Source organism: Pinus tabuliformis, chromosome 9 (genome assembly GCF_031772625.1).
Source record: "Pinus tabuliformis cultivar Carrire ecotype Pingquan chromosome 9, CPIR1, whole genome shotgun sequence".
NCBI classification, from domain to species: domain Eukaryota; kingdom Viridiplantae; phylum Streptophyta; class Pinopsida; order Pinales; family Pinaceae; genus Pinus; species Pinus tabuliformis.
Window position 1 is genome coordinate 1,663,677,758 of NC_142307.1, and position 21,955 is coordinate 1,663,699,712.

A 21,955-nucleotide genomic window follows, 5' to 3' on the forward strand; every position below is an offset into this window, starting at 1 on the left:
TTAGCACTCATTTCATAACTATCTAGCCTAAAACTCTACATCAAGTGACCATGTTCATGGTTATATGGGTTAGGATCCTTGTTTTCCAAAGTTATTTATTTTATGTATTTAAAGTGAATTTATGATTAAAATCTAGGAAATTAACATGGTTTCATGTATATATATATATGTGTGTGTGTGTGTTATGAGTTTTGTGACATGTGTAAGCTTATTTGGAGGCTTTAGAAGGGTCTTACATGGCCTCCCAAGATAAAATTCGAATTTCAACTCAAGAGGTGGACCATATTCCAAGGAGAAGGATCTTGAAGATATTGATGTGTCATAGGATTTGTATCTAGCATTTAGGGATAAGTTGAGACAAGTATGGATCTAGTAGATATTTAAGGGAACTATATTTATTGAGTAGATATCCCTAATTCATGTAGAAATAGGAGGAGCATCCTTCAAACGAAGATAACAGTTGTTAGATAACCATTGGCATTAGATTTATTATTGTTCATTAATCATGAATAATATCCTTTTCTTGAAATCATGGGTTATGAGTGTTGTTTGATTCTTAAGATGTGATAGTTGTTCAGGTGTGCTCGTTAAGGAATGGAGAGCCCCCATACCAAGCCAAGTACAATTTTTTGTATGATGTTTATATTTGTTCATATGATAGTTTGGTCCTTCATGTTTATTATATTCATTTGTTGTAAATATTTGTAAATATCTTTAATGTGAATTCATTTTATGGCCATGTGTTACGTTACATGTGTGAATATTTGTTATGCTTTCTAGATGATTCTTGGTTTAATTCTAATCTGCATATTAAGGTACAAAAAAGACTTTAAGTTAAAATCTCCTTCTATCTGATCACGAACAATAACTGAAATTCATCCTCCTTTCCTTGTTTGAGTTATTTTTGAATCTCTAGTTTTAATGCAATGGTATCAACGATGGAATATAACCATAAGGAAGGACAACCTGGATCTCCTAAGTTAGGAACCTCTTCTCTTGCTATCTACACATGATCAACCATTGCACTTTAGTTTCTTTTCTTGGGGACAGTACTATGAAGAAGGACAACCAAGACCTCCTAAGTTAGGAGCCTCTTCTCTTGCTTGTTACATCTTGAGCTACAAACTTTTTAGTTTTAGAAGTTATTTGTAATATGCATTTCCTTTCTTTCTTTCCATCCTAAACAAACCTTCTACAAAAATTGTATCTGAGGTCCCATATATTTTGGTTTGCTTCTAAGTTTTCGAAAACCCCAGGTTGACATATTAAAATAACAAGGGATTAAACATATCATTAATTCACCCAACATTTTTGGCACCATTGCCGGTGAAGCAAACTTAGATGTAACTAAGTTAGGAGGATTGTTTAGCAATCATTTTCATTTTAAGGATAACTGCTTTTAGGCATTAGGAATTTAATTTAGTACAACTATTTTTCTTTTGCTTGATTCATAGAAAGCTAACTCATGTTGAAAGGATAACTTGGTGACAACAATATCTTAGTAACATGGGATAGTGTACATAGGAGTTAGCTTTAAATCCTATTTTTAGCTGATAAATAGGGTGCATAAATTTAAATCAATCTTTCCACTATAAGAGTTTCAAACTAATCCATTTATGGACATAAGATCTAGAATGATGTTCAAGAATTTGGAGGAGAGCCAAGATAATGAGGACTACATTGAGGATTGGCTTCAAAAGGTGACAAAGCCACAACATTCTTCCATTCTTCAACAAATCCTAGCATTTAATCCAAATGTGCAATTGATCTCTCATATCCTTGCAAACATTCAGGTATATTTTTCAAATTTAGATGTGAGCATACTAGAGATTTTGATCCGTAAATGGCTTCATTGGAAATATTCCTTCACTTAAAAAATAAGAATCCCTTTCTCAAAATAGAGTAGGATAGAATAGGAAAATAAAACAATCTTGGAGAGTTTTTTATTTCATTTATTTTCTTGGAAATTTTGTGGAGCAGTAAGAACCACCCATTTACTAACCCTTCGCAGGAAAATTTTGCAATAAAACAAACGATTGCGAACAAGGAGCGCAAGCGACGGTGGAAGAATGATATTTTCAAGTAAGAGATCAATTCTTTTCACTTTATGTTTTGCATGCAAATTTTTAAAAGAGAGGAATCAACTAATAAAAACTTGAGTATGCTCTCCTCCTATATTTTGTGCAACTTGGAGGATCAGAAAAAGAATTTTCATGTTAGTATATCTTTTGTTAAAAAAAAACGATTCTTCTTTTTCATTATTTGTTTCTTTTAATATATATATATATATATATATATATATATATATAGAAACATTAATTTTTTTTATGTTCCATTTCAAATTAATTATATATATAAAAAATTTAAATGTTTCATTAAATTTTAAATGAAACATAAAAAAAATTTAATGTTTCTTTATATATATATATATATATCTATATCTATATATATATATATATATATATATATATATATATATATATATTCAAAGTGAATGGCAAACATGTAAATTAAAAAAATAATAAATAAATTAATAGATTTGTTTGTTTAAACAATTTTGAAAAGAAAACAAATACATTGTAAAAATAAATTGTTATTTTAGGAGATTAATTTAAAAAAAAAATAAAAAATTTTGGATAGATTATTTTAATAATAAAAAAATAAAAAATTAATTAATTACAACAAATTAATAAATAATAATAAAAAAATGATAATACTTTTTTTTTAAAACAAAACAACAAAAACATTTAATGGCCCATGGCCTGCCCACACAAACAAAAGAAGTTTCAATGGTTATGACTATATCTAAAATATTGACCGCCATTGTATCATGTGTAACGACTCTGATGCTTATACATATCATACCAGATTTGTTGTGTGTAAAGACCCGAGAACTGTTTTTGAAAAATAAGGCAGTAGAGGTTGATAGGCAAATGGATATAATATAGAAAGAAACTGGAAGGCATGTGAGGATGCTGACTCATGAAATCTATATAAATACCAAAGGAGGCCCATGCATATGTGTGACACTAGCCTTTGGCTTGGTCTTGCACATATGCGTAGGCCTCCAAATTTCCCAGTGACCTCCAAACGACCAAGCCAGTAGCCAAGGCCAAGGCCACAACCAATCAAGACATGGTCCAGCCACCCAATAGCATTGCCAAGCTATAGAGAAAAAGAAAAAATAAATCAATAATTCACTTTATGGGCAAAAAAGATGAGTTCAAAAGATATTAGAAATGATTTGGCAAATATTTTGGAATCCCATTTTCCTAAAAATATTGGAAAGGATGAATTCAAAAGATATGAAAAATGATTGGGAAAATATTTTGGAATCATATTTTCCTAAAACTCTTGGATCTAGATTGGCCACTTGTCAAGTTGTTTCAATTTTCATTTTTAGAATAATTAAAATTTCTAAAATACCATTAAGTTCATAAAAGTGACTTCTGATTTGTTGGTAAGTCATTCAAATTGCATAATGGATGTCATGAGTTCAAATTCTATGGGGATTTAAATTCATTAATTATTCTACAATTTTGACACAACATTAATTAAACAGCAAGTTTGCCACCACATGGTAGCACAACATTGGCCAATATTGCACATTCATCGCCACATTATTAGTCAAATAGTCAACATGTCACATCATCCATTTTCCGTGTCACCCACTGCCACATCACTATTACACAATCACCCTCCATATACCAGCTCATTTTTCAACATTGAAATGGATTAAGAAGAAGAATGATAAGGGTGCTTCATCGACAGTATTATTGTTTTGAAAAATCACTTGAAGAGAATCTTGTACATGGAAGATTGAATCATGTAGGCATGTGTTTTCATTCCATAAAGTATTTTTATATGATCATGTTTCTTTGAGTCTTGCAGTTATAGAAGCCAACAACATCACAAACTAGAAAAATTTATGTCATGACTTAGCTGAAGAAGATTAAAAGGATTTTTAGATGCAAGAAGGGCACAATCCTGCAATTGAGAAACCTCATGACAATCTTCATTGTTTCAACCAAATTTCAAATCCGCCTAACTTTCTCATATGACATTGGATTTCAAAGATTCAAGCATTATTGGAAAGATCTCGATGAGTTATACATAACTAGAAATATATCATCAGACTTTGAAACAGAAAAGGAATGAATAAATTTCCGACAAGACACAACAGGTAACCTAAGGCACTAGTTTCGATACAAGTAAAAATTAATTTGGCTTTCTTTCGTGAATTTGTTTTATTAGTACCAGTTCTCTGTCTTTTTATTTAAATGTCATTAATAGAGAGATTGATCACCTCTCCCTTTTTATAATATTACATTCCAATGCAGAAGAAGTACTAGTTTTTTTTACAGGTTCCACAAGGAAGAATAGATGACCATAACCGAATAGTGTCTCTCTCAAAGACCACATTTATTTCACAAGAACATGGTCAAAGAAAAATTAAAGATGAAACATCAAAGGACGAGCATATGATGTCAGATCAGATCCAACACTTGAGAGCTTTCAAATGCCAGTCTCACCATTGCATTCCTCCTTCTTTAGTTAATAAAACCTTCATCTCATTTTCCTTCACATTTATACTTAGTCAGTTAATAAAATCCTCGTCTCATTTTCCTTCACTTCTAATTTTATTTCATAGTCATTTTCCTAGCATGATTTCACTAACTTGTAACACACCAATAAAAACGTTTAGCTCCTCTACAAAGCTGACTCATTCAATTTCCTTTTCATTTTTCCAAATAAGAGTTGATCCACTGCAAAATCTGTCATCCATAATCCTTCAAAATTATTGCTTCATGCTCGATGGAGCATTCCTTAAGGCCTCCCTTCTAACAAGTCTTGGCCTATGGACATCAGCACATTATCTAGGTTCAAGGCTAGAGTTCTTATTAGTACCTTGAGGCTTGTATCCATTAATGACAGGTTGTCCCATTGACAATCATGGGAATATACCAATGTCCCTTGATTATTATATCTTGCAAGTGGCTCGGCGTCACCTCATATATTCGCACTTCGCAAGATCTACTTAGGTACCTTGGCACTCATTGACATTAATCATGAGTTTGCCTCACATTGGTTAATGGCATTCATTAATGGTCGGTAATCCAATGACTTCTCTTCATGCTCGACATGGACACAATTATTCGCATGACTAAAATTGTACCACAGGGTTTTGTAACGATTGAAGACTACATCATTTCAACAGTTTGCAGCAAGAATCAACTTGTAGCAGTAGCAATAAGGATCCCAGTCTTGTCATCATCATAAAGAAAACAAAGAACCAGATCAAATTCCTTTGTTTACATATTCCACGATCCAACACCATCAGTAGCCACAAACTTCAGTTTTCACAGCTCATCCACATTGAGGGTAAATGAAGGTATGTGATTTTGTAATTTTTAGTCATACAATTCCTTAGAATGCTCCAATTGTAATTTTGGAAAATTCCTCACTCTCTTTTTCACATTGTCATATTTTTAATTGGGGGGAAGGGACATCATTTCATATTCAGATGTCATACACTATCACACATTTTCATTTCATTCCAACTCGCATATACTTCCCAATTGACAATTCTTGTAGTATGATTCCAAAAGATTATATGCTTGCAAATTATCAATTCATTCATAAGATATTATAGGACTTGAAAACAATTCTAAATTTTTTCATAAACATTGATGCAACAAAGAAAATAAAGCATTGTTACGCAAGAACCATTGCTAAAAAAAAAATGGTTGTGACACAAGAACCAACCATCAAAAATATATGTTGCAGTCAAATCTATCACCCTTTGCAAAAACAAAAAATATTATCAAGCAAAGTTTGGAAAGAATCTGTACAAGTCAAAGCTCATAAAGAAGTAAAGCAGTTCAAAAAAAGGATCGACTCATGGACAAGTGAATCAATGTAATAGTTGCATGAGGACATTCAACAACTTGAGTTGGGGGGTATGTTGAGTCTCAAAATTATCGTCGATGTTTCCATCATTTCATAACTATATAGTCTAAAACCCTACATCAAGTGACCATCTTCATGATTATATGGGTTAGGATCCTTATTTTCCAAAATTATTTATTTTATGTATTTAAAGTGATTTTATATTAAAAGCTAGGAAATTAACATGGTTTCATATATCTATATATATGTTATGAGTTTTGTGACATGTGCAAGCTTATTTGGAGGTTCTAGAAGGGTCTTACTTGGCCTCCAAAGATCAAATTCGAATTTCAGCTCAAGTGGTGAACCATATTCCAAGCAGAAGGATCTTGAAGATATTGATGTGTCATAGGATTTGTATCCAGGGAAAATTTTAGCGACTAATATTTGCCCATGGGCTAATTTTCTATACTTTTTCCAAAAAAGGATTCGCTAATTTCCATTTTTTTGTAAAAATGATTTGCCCAATTTTTATAGAATGAAATTATTTTACCCTAAAAATCGCCAAAAAATTATATATATATAGATCTAGTAGATATTTAAAATATTTACATTTATTGAGTAGATATCCCTAATTCATATATAAATAGGAGGAGCATCCCTCAAAGGAAGCTAATAGTTGTCAGATAATCATTAGCATCAAATTTATGATTGTTCATTCAACATGAATAATATCATTTTCTCCAAATCATGAGTTATGAGTGTTGTTTGATTCTTAAGATGTGATAGTTGTTCAGGTGTGCTTGTTAAGGAATTGAGAGCCCACCTACCAAGAAATGTACACTTTGTTGTATGATGTTTATATTTGTGAATATACTAGTTTAGTCATTCATGTTTATTATATTCTTTTGTTGTAAATATTTGTAAATATCTTTAATGTCAATTCATTTTATGGCCATGTGTTAAGTTAGATGTGTGAAGATTTCTTCTGCTTGCTAGATGATTATTGGTTTAATTCTAATATGCATATGAAGGGATAAACAAGGGTTTGAATTAAATTCTCCTTCTATCTGATCACTAGCAATAATCTTTATTTCCTTGTTTGAGTTATTTTTGAACCTCTAATTTTAATGCAATGGTAACAATGATGGAATATAATTGTAAGGAAGGACAACATGGATCTCCTAAGTTAGGAGCCTCTTCTTTTGCTATCTACACATGATCAACTGTTGAACTTTAGTTTGTTTTCTTGGGGATAGTACTGTGAGGAAGGACAACCAAGACCTCCTAAGTTAGGAGCCTCTTCTCTTGCTTGCTGAATCTTGAGCTAGAAACTTTTTAGTTTTAGAATTTATTTGAAATATGAATTTCCTTTCTTTCTTTCCATCCTAAACAAACCTTCAACAACAGTTGTATCTGAGGTCCCACATATTTTGTTTTTATTCTAACTTTACGAAACCCATGGGTTGACATATAAAAATGAAAAGGGATTTAACATACCATTAAATCACCCAACAATGTGATTATCTCAGCATATGCCTTGATAAAATTTCTATAATACCCAATGTGCTCCAAGGTCTTGCGCAACTATTTTACATTTTTGGGAGCTTCCAAATTCATAATCACAACAACCTTTGTAGGGTTCACCATCAATCCTTTCTTACATACTACATGACAAATTAATATTCCAAAGGGCATTCAAAATATGCACTTCTTCAAGTTTAGCACGATCTAATATCTTTGGCATGTATCCAGTATAAGGTGTAGACTTGCAACATGGCACTTCACCAACCCAAACACATTGGAATCATCAAAATAGGCATCCAAAAATTTATGAATAAATTCCTCAAACAGTGTGATTACTACCTAGGAGAAGATTGGAAGAACTTTCTTCAATCCAAATGGCATTACTGTATAGTGAAAGTTTCAGACGAGGAGGTAACTCCCCAAATGTAATCATATTATTCATTTAGGTTGTTCATTATTATATAAAAGAGGGACTGACTGTTAAGTTCATCTCCTGATGACTCTCCATTTTCTCTACTATTTATTTACACTAATTACAGTTGTTCACCCAATCCCTATGATTAGGTGTCAACATTCCCCCCCTTAATCTGAAGGGATGTTGGTGAGTCAAAGCATCATTCTAAATATTTCAAGATTTTCTCTTCCAAGTGCTTTGGTGAAGACGTCTGCAATCTACTCATTAGTGGAACAGTGGCGAAGATGGATTGTTTTGGCCTCAACATGATGTTAAATGAGATGATATTTTGTATTGATGTGCTTTGTTCGATCATGGAACTTTGGTTTCTTGGCGAACATTATTGCCAAGATATTGTTAATCATGAGTGGAGTTGATTGTACTTGTTTTACCTACAAATCTTCCAGAATTTTCCTAAGCCACACAATTTCTTTTGTTGCCTCAGCTACTGCCAAATATTTCGCCTCTGTTGTGGAATCTGTTGGAACTAATTATTTGCGTGATCTCCAGGAGACAACTCCTGATCCAAGACTCATATCATAACTCAAAGTAGATACCCCAGTTTCTTTGTCTCCATCAAAGTCTGAATCAGAGTATCCAATCAAGCTGAAGTTGCCCACCTGTGTATACTTGATTCTGAAATCTTGAGTTCCTTTCAAGTACTTTAGAACTCTTTTTTCATCAGACCAATGTCCCTCACAAGGCTTTTGCATAAACCTAGAGAGGATTCCAACAACAAACAAAATGTCTGGTCTGGTAGTAGTTCGGTAGTTGAGACTTCCTACAAGATGTCTATACTTTGTTGAATCCTCAAATTCTTTTCCTTCAATGGATGTGAGTTTTAAGTTTTTTTCCATTGGAGTAGTCAGAGGATTGCATTTAGTCATACCAAACCTATTCAATGGATCTCCAATGTACTTCTTTTGATAAAGGAATATGGACTTTAGATGTTGACTTACTTCAATACCAAGATAGTAATGAACATAGCCCAAAGCAGTCATTTCAAAACCTTTCATCAATTCCTTCCTTATGGATGTAATGTAGTTCTCATTGTTCCCTATGATCAAAAGATCATCTACACGTACCACAAGATATACAACTATTTTTCCAACCTTCTTGACAAACAAAGTTGCAGCATCAAGATTATAATGTTTGAAATTGAGTTTTAGAAGATGCTTAGTTAGTTTTTCATACCAGGCTTGTTGTGCTTGTTTGAGGCCATACAAGGATTTCACAAGTTTCCATACTTTATGTTCATATCCTTTTACAACAAATCCTTCAAGCTAAAACATAAAAACATTCTCTTTTAGATCTCCATTCAAGAAAGTAGTTTTTACATTCATTTGATGGACTTTCCAACCGTTTTTAGCCGCAGGGCAAAGAGTGTCCAGATGGTATCCCATTTTGCTGTGGGGGCAAGAGTCTCCTCATAGTCAACTCCTTCCTTCTATGCAAAAGATTTTACCACAAGCCTGCCTTTGTGCTTGCCAAGTGAGCCATCAACTTTATACTTCTTCTTGTAGACCCACTCGCAGCCAATTGGTTTGGTTCCCAATGGAGGATCAACTAGCTTCCAAGTGCCATTCTTTATCAAGGCATCAATCTCCTTTTGCATTGCTTCTTTCCATTCTTCACAGGAAGTAGCTTCTTTGAAGGAAGTTGGTTCAAAATCTGTAAACAAATTCAATTCACAATCATAAGAAACATCCATATCAACAGGTGAATCAGATTCATCTACATCACCTCCATTTTGCCGGGTTGAATTTCTAGTTCCTGACTTTCCAACCTCATCAGGATGAACACTTTCAAGTGTCCTTGTTGTCCACTTTGGGGGACCTTTCTGAGATGGTCCAGGTTACTCCGTTGATTGAGTTGGGACTAAATCAAGATTGAATCCCCCATTGTTGGAGTTTCATGTGGGGGATAGAGTGCTTCAGAAGAAGATTCGATAGGTTGATCTAGCATAGGAATACCCCTTTCAAGATGTGGAATCTGATTATAAAATTCTTTAAATGATTTTGCATTTGTGAATCTATCCAAGTGATCAAGTTTCTGCTCAACAACATTGTTAGTTTTGGATTATTCAAGAAAGATTACATCTCTAGATACAACAAACTTTTTATTGACTTCATCATACGGATTGTATGCTTTGGAGGTGTTTGAATGCCCCAGGAAGATACACTTACAACTTCTTGCACCAAGTTTGTTTGTATGTACCTTTGGTATCAAGGCATAACATGTGGAACTAAAGGCCCCGAGATGCTTTACCAAAGGAATGTTCCCATACCACGTTTCATAAGGAGTCTTGTTTCTAATAGCATTAGATGGACATCTATTCTTTACATATACAACACATAGAACTGCATCAACCGAAAACATCATTTTTACATTTTTTAAAAACATCATGGAGGTCACCATATTTAATATTTTCCTATTCATTCTTTTAGCTACTCTATTCTGTTGGGGATTATAAGGTACAATTTTTTGATGTTTGATCCTAGGTTGGTGAAGATATTTTTCAAATTCATTTTAAGTGTATTATTTTCCATTATCAGTGCGAATAGAGCCAATATGAGATTGTGCATCATTTTCAATCCATGTATGAAAGTTCTTGAATGTTTGAAAATTATCAGATTTGTTCTTCAATAAATAAACCCAACACATTCTGGTGTAGTCATCAATAAATGTCATCATATATTTATTTCCATTTGCAGAAGGAACATGCATTGGACCACAAAAATTTGAATGAATGAGTTCAAGTTTTCTATGTGCTCTGGAATGTGAATCATTGAAAGACTGTTTGCTATGCTTTCCTAGAATGCAAGCATCACATTGCTTAAGTTTCCTACTAATTGTAGGCAAACCAGTAACACCACTTTTCTTCAAAAAGCGGAGGTTTTCATAGTTCAAGTGTCCAAATCTAGCATGCCATAATAAACATGATGGAAATGTACCTTCTTCATAATGAGAATTGTATGAGAAATTTTGTGCATGAGCAGAGGTACCCTGCAGCTTGAGAAGCCTTTCTTCTTCTATCCCCCTCATGACAAGTGAGTGGTCTAATGCTTTTCTCAACTCAAATCTTGCCATCTAACATATGAATGGAGTTTCCTTTCTAGCGGATGTAGACAATGGATAGCAAGTTTCTCCTCAGTTATGGGAGTTATAAAACATGATGCAGAATAAATTTTGGAAGGCCAGGCAACTTAAGCTTGATTGTATCAAGCCCTGATGGCTTGATTTTTGATTTGACTACAAAGTATATTGTTCCATCAACATTGCTAGTAAATTCTTCAAAAAAAATCTCTTCTAAAAGTCACGTGGCAAGTTTCTCCTAAATCAAGAAACCAATCATTTTTCCAAGAAGCAAGTGAAGCATTAAATAAGACTTCATTTACTCCAATATTACAGTGTGCCACAACATAGTGAGTAGATTCAGGTGCTATACATTCCTCTTTGTCAATAGTTTTACCTTTGGGTTGGTTTCTTTCATGCTCAATTCTGTCTCAAGGCAACTTGCATGTGGATGCATCATGTGATCCATCTCTTTTGCAACTTATGTAGTGCAAATCTAACTTTTCTCCTTGAGAGTGTCTACCCCCCCTGCCTTTGAAATTTCTTCCTCTTCCTCTTCAACCACCTCTTCCTCTCAAATAATCTTGAGCAAGATTCTTCTCTCTATGTGCAAGGCACACAACCTCTTCAGAAGATTAAGGAGCTGTCTTCTTCCCAAAAGCTTTCTCTCTTTCAGCAAATTTTTTCACAAAGGAGTCAAAGGTAATATCTTTGAGGTTTCCATTTGCTTGCAATGACTCAAGATAATTTGAATAAGTGGGATAAAGTGCCTTGAGAAAAGCTATCAGAGGAATGTCCAGATCAATATTAGTGACTTTCATATCATGCATAATAGATTTTACTTTTGATGTAAGAGCAAGAGGATCATCATTTTGTAATTGAAATGTGAACAATTTAATCATGACTTTAACAAATTGAAGTGCAGAGTGTGATTCATAGAGTTCCTTCAGTTTTTGTAAGGTTTCGAAAGCATTTGAAAATGGCGAAAAAGGGTGACTCACCTCTTCATTTACTGATGTTGCAATCAATGCATAAGCCTTTCTGTTCTTATTTTCCCAAATGGAAAATTCCTTGTTTGAGGTTGTTATAGCTCCAAATCTCACTCTTATGGTTTTTGATGCTGCACTCATGGCCTAGGGCAATCCCTCCTTCTAGACCTGGTCCTAAAATTTAAAAAACAGTGTTTTATTCCCTATACGCGACATTGCCCTGAGTTAAACGCGTGTACATGCGGGTCTGTGTATACCCAACCCGCCTGTATGTATTAAAACACTTAAAAAAATAAATAATTCCTTATTTTCAGGCGGAGATCGCGGGTTTTACCTGCTGATCACCTGTTAGTGCCCATGGCCCAACTGTTCCCAACCAACTCCTAACTAAAAAACTACTTTGGAGATGGTATAAAAATACATCAAAGGGAAGGCCTAAGGGAGAGAGAGAAAAAAGGGAGAGAAAAGAAGAGCAAGATTATTATGCTGAGATTTTCCCCTTTGCCCAGGTCTGAAGTCCTTGGTGCCTTCTGCACTTCCCCCATTCTTCATAGGAAACCCTTGTTTCCATGTGTATTGGTGATCATTCATCCTTCATATCACCATTGAGTAAGACTTGGAAGGAGCTCTTGTTGGAGGCTTGAGGCTGGAACGAATCTGGGAGGAAGCTTTGCTTGGAGCCTGCTGAAGGTGTTTCAGGTGAAATCATTCCGTTATATGTACTTTACTTGCCTTTATATAAAGAAACACGTCTTGGTTCCCGAAACAATCTTTCTTTATGCTTATGAGATTCTTGTCTTGAATTCTTATGCAAGTAGTTACTTAAAGATTTTTATAACTAACTCTATAGCATGAAGATGGTTTTCATATAAGTATTTGTCCATGTACTGTTGTGTTCTTTGATTTGTTTGTTTTACAGGTCAAAGGAGAAGAAGGGAACTCCAAGAATGGTTTGGACCCTAAAGGCCTTCTCAAACGTAGGACCTTAGCTATGTACCCTAAACATTAGAATTTGCTTATAATAAAGATAATGGTTGTGCGTGTGTTTCTTTGAATAAGCAATTTTCAGCCTGGTAGAGTCTCAACCCAAAGGACCCTAGGGGTACTTTCCCCTCAAACAAAATTGGTGACTCCGCTGGGGACAACACTCTTGTTGTTCCTAGTTTGGCTAGTCTTCAAGCCAATCAAGGCTCAGCCCCTCTGTTTGCTGGCTCTAACTGTCTGATCTGTTCTTGAACTCTAAGCTTTTCCAGTTTTTTCAGTCTGTGTTTTTTATTTTTCTTGAAAATCTTCAGATACGATGTTTTTCTGGATTACAGAAGCGTATATACACAAGTTGTACTAAGTGAACCCGCGTATACGTAGGTTTCCTCAGTTACAGTCACGTGTACACGCACTCTGCACATCACTGCAGGCACGTATATTATCTAATTTTCAAGATTTATAAATTTTCTTTTTGTTGAATGTTTGTCTGGTAGTTTGGGTCAGTTTGAAGCAGTCATTTTCCAGTAATAGTCCTCTGTTTAATAGGGGGCATCTTGTTCTGAACTCTTTCTAGTTATAAGGAGTATCAGTCTCGTTTTCGTTGATTGCAAGCGTCATTGTTTTTTGACACACAAGTTTTCTGGTTAAGAATCTTGACTGCTCTGTTTTGGCAGAGTAGGAAGATTGGATTCAATCTTTGTGTTCATTTTGTTTTGGTGACCCTTTTGTTTGCTTAACGAAACCATTTTTGTGACCGTTTGCTCCTTCGTTTCGGGAAAGTTGTTTGTTATCACTTTCTTGAGACTTGTCTTTTGATATTTTGGACTTTCATTGCTGCTTTTGATTGTCAAGAGCGATTTCAAACACATTTATTTTTGTTGGGTTTTCATCATTTGAAAGGTGTCAATTCGCAAAAGTGTTTGGTTGCCTATTCTTCAATCATTAGTGTCAGTATTTTTGAGAGCATTCTTTGAAAAAGACTTCTTTGCTTGTTGTTTGAAAGAAAATCTTTTGAAAGTTTTAAGTTTCGCTTTCTTAAACTTGCTTTTCATTTGATTTCCTTTTTTGCGAAGTGAAAGTGCTTTATGTTTATCTGAGAACTTGTTTTTTTTGTTTGGATGAAATGATTGGTAGCACATCATATTCTATCTAAGCATTTTAGTGGCAAGACAAAATTACTAAGTGAGCAACTTTCCTTCTTTGTTTGCAGAGTAGTCTTAAAATCTTGCATTCACATATAGTTGTTGCATTAGGATAGATTTGCATCCCTTTTTATGCATACATAGCTTTGTTAGCTTTTGTGAGTGTGGAGTTTGAAAAGAAAGCAGAAAAATTTGTTTATTTGAAGTTCCTCTAAACCCTGTAGAGATTACTTTTCATCGAAAACAAAAAGTGCATGTGCATGTAGCTAAGTTTTATTAATTTCTTTTGCGTCCATAAAAACACCACAAGTTTCATCTCCATTACCCTGTGACTTAAAGAACAGCCTAATAAAATTAAGCGCTAAGTAAAATCCACTAGAACTTTTTGTTTTAGTCAGTTACACCAACAAGTTTAGGATTTTAGGGCCTTGGATTAGGCGAGTGGAGAGTTAACTCTCCAAGGCCACATAAAACGTCAAACATAAGAGTCTGAATAACGAGAGAAAATCCAATAGCGTTAGGAAGACCAGGAAAGCTCCAGATCTGGGAGTTAAGCACGAGGGTCTGTGAAGACAGGGAAGAGAGATACCCCCTCTCCTACTTGTCCGAACTTACCTCACGACTATTCCGCCTGGCTTCTGCGATGAGTTGGTGTCCATAGTTGCCTCTCCTAGGGATCTACACAGGTGGCTGCGGAGGGGAATCCCGTGGCACCTGAGGTTGATGTTGCATCACTCTCGATATTACTACTGGAGGGCACCCTTGCGAAGCTTGGGGGCTTGCACCAGCACAGGTTGTTGTTAGGAGGACAACGTAACTTCCTCTGTTACCTTCGCTGATAGGGTTGGGCCGTCATTATCCCAGACTATCTTTGGAAGGCCCCTGACTCCACTTTCTTGTATTTTGGTGTCCAGTCCTCACCACCCGGAGCGGAAATACTTGGAAGTTGTTTGACTGGCTGTATCTTTAGGGATTTTATAGTGTGTGCTCTTTGTTCCTTGTATATAGTTGGCTTTAGGTATTTTTGTCTAGTCACGTTTGGACTTTGTGGTCTGAGTGACTGGCTGCTTACCGCTCTACCGATCTTGAAAGGATTTTGGTCGTTCTTTCAGAAGTTGTGGAGTTTCCTCCTCAAGGGCAAAGGTTTTGGTTGCTTACCCATATTCCTTGAAGAGTTATTTCTATCAGTTCGACATGGCAATTGTTCCCGTGGAAACCAACCAAGGGGCCCTCCCGAAAGGGGATCCTTGTGCTTTTCCTTCCTTTGGAAACGTTGGTATTCCCTTGATGGCCACTTTGAATATTCCTGGGTTGAATGTTGGACTACCCGTTTGGCTGTGGTCCACTCCGAATATTCCAAATGCTCTTGAAGCTTCTCAGTTGAATGCTTTATTTCAAGGGCATCACATGGGTGCTAATTGTTCATCTTCTTTCAAAGAGAAATCTGGGGTTCCTTCTTCTCCTCCTTCTTGTCACAAGAAATCTAAAAAGAGGAGAAAAAGGAAGTCAAAGAAGAAGAATAATTCTAGCATTTCATCCTCAACCTCTGCCAGTCATGTTGGAGATGAGCCTTCAGCCACTGCTAGTCATGCTAGGGGCACAAGTCTAGTCACTGCAAGTCACACTAGCACTTCATCCTCAACCTCTGCCAGTCATGTTGGAGATGAGCCTTCAGCCACTGCTAGTCATGCTGGGGGCACAAGTCTAGTCACTGCAAGTCACACTAGCACTTCATCCTCAACCTCTGCCAGTCATGTTGGAGATGAGTCTTCAGCCGCTGCAAGTCATGCTGGGGGCATGAGTCTAGTCACTACGAGTCATACTAGCAAAGAGTCACCGACCTCTGCAAGTCATGTTCAGGACTCTCCGCAAACCACTGCTAGTATTGTTGGCGGAATGGAGGTTGATAAGAAACCCGGACGTAGAAGTTTTAAGCCTAAGTTCCCCTGTAAGATATGCAAGGGAGACCATCTTACTCATTTATGCCCTGGTATTCCAGAGGTCCAAAAGATATGGTCTGAGTCTGAAAGTACTTCTACTCCTAAATCTGATATGGTTTCTCATCAATCCCATCAACCATCGGTTGAAAATGTGGTAAATCCAGTGCAATCGCTGGCCGATTACACTCCTCTTTTGGGGGGTGAAGTGCCTAACAAAAGAGTTTGTTTGATCTCTAGTACAGAGTCTTCTAGTATAGGGGGCATTCCGGTTACTTCGAATGTTCCCCCTCCAAGTGCTAAGAGTGCTTCCTTTGATTGGGATAGCCTTGTTGAGCCTCGTCTTTCTTCTGCTGCACCTTTTCAAATAAAGGTCAGGGTTAATTCCACAAATGTATATCGATGTATGGTGGATGAAGGATCCTCTGCAAGTATTATATCCTCTTTGACTTGGAAAGCTTTGGGTTCCCCAAAGTTGTTGACAGCTCAGAGTCAGTTGTTAGCCTATGATAGAAGGCCTGGTGAATCTATGGGTGTTCTTCCTCAAGTGCCTATCACCTTAGGTGGGAAGACTGTCTTAATCGATATGATGGTGGTTGATAGCCCTTTAGAATTTAATATGCTACTTGGGCGTGATTATGTCTATGCTATGAATGTTGTGGTGTCTTCACTCTTTCGAGTAATGTGCTTTCCTCATAACGGGAATATTGTCACTATTAATCAGCTTGCATCTGATAATCACCACCCTAATTCGACTTTACTGCAGAATGCCCCTTGGTTTGTTCCAAGTGTTCAAGTAGACTCTACCCCGCCACAGGTGAATTATGTGGCATTGAGTCCTCAATGCTCAATTTCTTCTGAGAAGGATCTTTTGATTTATTATTCTCCTTCTTGGTACTTGGTCCCAGTAGTTGACCGAGAGATTCATCCTATAGGGACATGGGACCCTTTAATTCCCTCTTTTGATCCTTGTAGTTCTCATGATTTCTTAGAACTTGTTTTGCCTTCACAGGAGGAACTCTTTGAAGCCATGAGTTATGACTACCAAAGGAGTCCTTGGTCCGATCCCTGCAAGGGGTTTGTCCAGAAGAACTATTATGCGTAAGCTGCAAGGCTGCGCGGTTCCCTGTACCATATTGTATATATGAGGTACGCATTTTCAAGTTTTGTATTCTATAACAGAAGATCTTATATGAAGTTTATATGTGGGATGTATTAACTTCGTGTCTAGTGTTCCTATTTATGTTTGCAGAACTTGGAAGATTTCTCCTTTGGAAGTTTATGGTTGGTCCGTTCTGACAGGTATTGGTTCTCGAAACTGGCATATAGGTTAGGTTTTTCCACCTGCATTGTGAATTTATCAGTTTCCTTTCCCATTTTGCCTTAGGATCGACCCCACCAAGTTATGGTGCGAAACCTTCTCATTGCTTAGAAGTATCATGACTTGTGTGGCAGAGCCTACCTTATTATGGGTGCCCTAGTTAGTACCTTTTTTTCGCTTGGCACTCATGCTGATTTTTCACCCCTAGTCTCGGGAGTCCTCTGTAGTCCCGCCATGACTTATGCGTTGAAGACTCATTCCTCTTTGCTTCTTCGCTTCGTTCTGGCCTTATACCCTAGAGGCTCCTATGTGTGTTGAGTTGTACTTCTGCATTGCATGTTGACCATTTGCACCTTTTGGCCTAGAGTCGGCTTCACTTGGACTCGTGTTTAAGCCAACTTTTGACCTTGACATCTGAAAAATCAACCTTGCATACCTTTGACTTCTGCAGCTTGACATACCCAGATCCATGGAAAGAACATACCTCTGAGTGTCACTGACCAGTTTTCACCTCCCTGCATTGAGCATAAGAACGTTCCTTTCCCAGGAACTAGATCATCTGTTTCACCAACACTCGTTCTTTCCACTGTACCATAACATTCTTTTATTCTTTTTCCGGCTTAACAGAAAAAGACAAAAAAATTAAATATTCCAAAAAAGAGCGGGAACAGGGACATTATTTCCATTTATTGTTGGCAGCTAGAGTCAGTCGAGTCGCCCTTGAACAAAGCACTCAAAACAAAGTCTCCTCCGCATCGGTGGGATTTAGTTTGACTTAGGTATGCCATAACCATGTTATTGAGTCAGTTCTCCCCCGATTGGTTATCTCTTCCAATCATATGGAGGGTTCCTTCATGCCTCCTGCATGGCGAACTTATACAGAGTCATCATATGCTGCCACATAGTCACATTGAGTCGTGCTTTTGTTCAAGGGAAGTTAGCCTAAGTCGGCCTCTCTGCGGTGTCTCTTGACTCATTCAGTCGGCCATCCCTGGTTGTCGGTATCATGTCTATCATCACATCAGTTATATTGGTCCTTTACTCGTGCCAGTTTGAGAAGGTCCCCATTGACTTCTTGCTGGCGGGTCTTGTCCTTATCGACGATGACACCTTGCTCTGAGGACAGGCCTAGAGCCGCACCCTGGCCCTATTTTCATTATTGATAGGTCACCTTGTGCTTAGCATCGATCAGTATCATGGGTCTTTGACTGAGTGGTTTCCCTTGTGTTCGACATCAGCATACATTATCACACATTGGGATTCGAGCAGTACCTTGGTTTCCATTTGACCCTATTGGTGGATACCTCGCCTCTGTGTCAGCTTTCCTTATTGGTTGGTTCAGAGGGTTTTTGCCGTGCGCTAGCCACATCTTGTGTACGCCGGAAATGTACTTCGGTTGGGTTACTACATCTTTTTCGTTCGATTCCTTCCACATTATTGGCCTACAGGTTACACTCGTGCTAGATTGATGGAGGATGCCTTAATGCCCTCCTTCTAGCGGATCTTTCCCTATCGACTCCGACTCATTACTCTGGGGCAAAGATCTAGAGTCCATTTGGCAGTACCTTGGGGTTTGCAGTCATTAGTGGCAGATTCCTCGCTATCGACAGTGGGAAACCATCATTGTCTCCTGATCGATAGATTCTTACAGCTGTTCGACTTCAGCTCATCTATTCACACTTGTTAGATTGTACTGGGTACCTTGACGCTCATTATCATTATCGGTGAGTAGTCTCATGTTTGTTAATGCTATACATCAATGACTGGTAATTAGACGATTTCTCACATGGTCGACTTTAGATCATTTATTCCCATGGTGTAGAAATGTACCACGGCGGTCGGTGAAGACCTCAGGTTGTATCAGCATTCATTGGTTCACTTGACAGTTGCTCCTGTTGCTGCTAGTTGATACCACTCCACCTTATATGTTGCAGTCAGTCATGGCGACATTCTATATGCTGGCACCTGAGTTTGCAGTGTAGTACCATCCTATTCCATCATGTTCAGTTGGTACCTTTTGGGATCAGTCTTTGATATCAGTGATCCGTTGCATCTTTCAGCATCATTGACAGTCTTATATGTGATATTCAGACATGTACTTTCTCCTTATGATCAGATGATCCATTATGTATCTTCCAGTCATTTATACTTGTATACTTAGTGGATCCGCTTGTACTTGATATGCGGACATTCTTTACTTTTTCTGAGCATGGGTATGCCCGCCTCAGACAGTGTTTCTTTCTGATCTCCTTTTGGTGGCTTGGCAGGCTGAATTCTGGTGAAGTCCTCCTTAGTTATTCGACACGACTTCCTTTCCATGTTCTTACATAATATATTTCGGCCATCATGTTCCCCTTCTGACCTCATACATTAGGGGGCATCTGTCATAGCTCCAAATCTCACTCTTATGGTTTGTGATGCTGCACTCCTGGCCTAGGGCAACCCCTCCTTCTAGACCTGGTCCTAAAATTTAAAAAACAGTGTTTTATTCCCTATACGCGACATTGCCCCGAGTTAAACGCGTGTACACGCGGGTCTGTGTATACCCAACCCGCGTGTATGTATTAAAACACTTAAAACGCGGGTCTGTGTATACCCAACCCACGTGTATGTATTAAAACACTTAAAAAAATAAATAATTCCTTATTTTCGGGCGGAGATCGCGGATTTTACCTGCTGATCACCTACTAGTGCCCATGGCCCAACTGTTCCCAACCAACTCCTAACTAAAAAACTACTTTGGAGATGGTATAAAAAGACATCAAAGGGAAGGCCTAAGGGAGAGAGAGAAAAAGGGAGAGAAAAGAAAAGCAAGATTATTATGCTGAGATTTTTCCCTTTGACCAGGTCTGAAGTCCTTGGTGCCTTCTGCACTTCCCCCATTCTGCATAGGAAACCCTTGTTTCCATGTGTATTGGTGATCATTCATCCTTTATATCACCATTGAGTAAGACTTGGAAGGAGCTCTTGTTGGAGGCTTGAGGCTGGAACGAATCCGGGAGGAAGCTTTGCTTGGAGCCTGCTGAAGGTGTTTTAGGTGAAATCTTTCCGTTATATGTACTTTACTTTCCTTTATATAAAGAAACACGTCTTGGTTCCCGAAACAATCTTTCTTTGTGCTTATGAGATTCTTGTCTTGAATTCTTATGCAAGTAGTTACTTAAAGATTTTTATAACTAACTCTATAGCATGAAGATGGTTTTCATATAAGTATTTGTCCATGTACTATTGTGTTCTTTGATTTGTTTGTTTTACAGGTCAAAGGAGAAGAAGGGAACTCCAAGAAGGGTTTGGAACCTAAAGGCCTTCTCGAACGTAGGACCTTAGGTACGTACCCTAAACATTAGAATTTGCTTATAATAAAGATAATGGTTGTGCGTGTGTTTCTTTGAATAAGCAATTTTCAGTCTGGTAGAGTCTCAACCCAAAGGACCCTAGGGGTACTTTCCCCTCAACTAGAGGTAGGTTGTTTTGGCTCTTTGTCTCTGTTTCCAACACACACTCCTTTACACAACTCATTAAAAATGAGAGTGTGTTTGATTTTTCGAGACCACTCAGGATAATTCTCCTTCACATTGAGAACGAATCCCAAAATAGATATCAATGAGTGCATTTTAAAAATGTGTACTGTGTAAAAAAATCATTCTTCTGCTAGTAAAAAATGACGTAGGAGGTTGATGAAAATGAGGTGGTAGTCTGTAATTTGACTACTGGTTAACTTTGTAACCAATCAACTACACTTAAATCTGGTTCTGTACGTGGATTTTCACCCTGAGGGTGCCACTTATCTGACCAATCACTATCGGTCCCTCGTTGACTTATCCTTTCATCAAGCGCTTCAATCTGCGCCATTGACCTCACTTCTCCAGATCCAACAAATGTCGCACCGTCTACTCACCAACTAACCTGGACGATCTCCATCATCAATGTGACCCGCCCAATCAAACGACTATCGTGCAATCTCGCATGAAATCTTGCACGACCGATATCAGGTCGAGAGCATGCAAGAACAATGGTTTTCCCATGCCACGTGTCGCCCACTAAGGTTAATCATGTGAATTTTAGGAATATTGATTACATCCTTTAGGGCATGTGACATATTGTTTCCCACTTATTAATACCACCCATGTGATTAATTCATACTTTTAATAAAGGAACTTAAGGAAAGATCCAGAACTTAAACTCAGTATTAACACTTAACACTAATTCACTGTGATTTATAAATAAAATGTATGAACAGAGAAAAATACCTGATTAGGATCCAGAATGACAATACACAGTCATAAGAGAATTTCATTCATCACACCCATGTGTAACACTATGAAACCAAGAGAGTGATGAAACTGTGAGAGGTATATCGGTAGGTAGCATGCATGCAGGTGTGGGAGTGATACCTCAACTACACTTGTGGAGCAATTGCCTCACATAACCAGTCAAACGTCTGCAACAGTTGCTAGAGAGGGGCAGCAGTTGCGAGAGATGGGAAAACGTGCAGAACGGTTATCAAATTCTTGAGATAGGCGCACCTGTGGAGTGGTTGCAAGAGGTCAATTCTACAAAATAGGTAGAGCATAGGTATAAGGGAGTTACAAAGGAGAGAGGGAAGCCAAGAATGGTGCTGGCTCTGATACCATGTC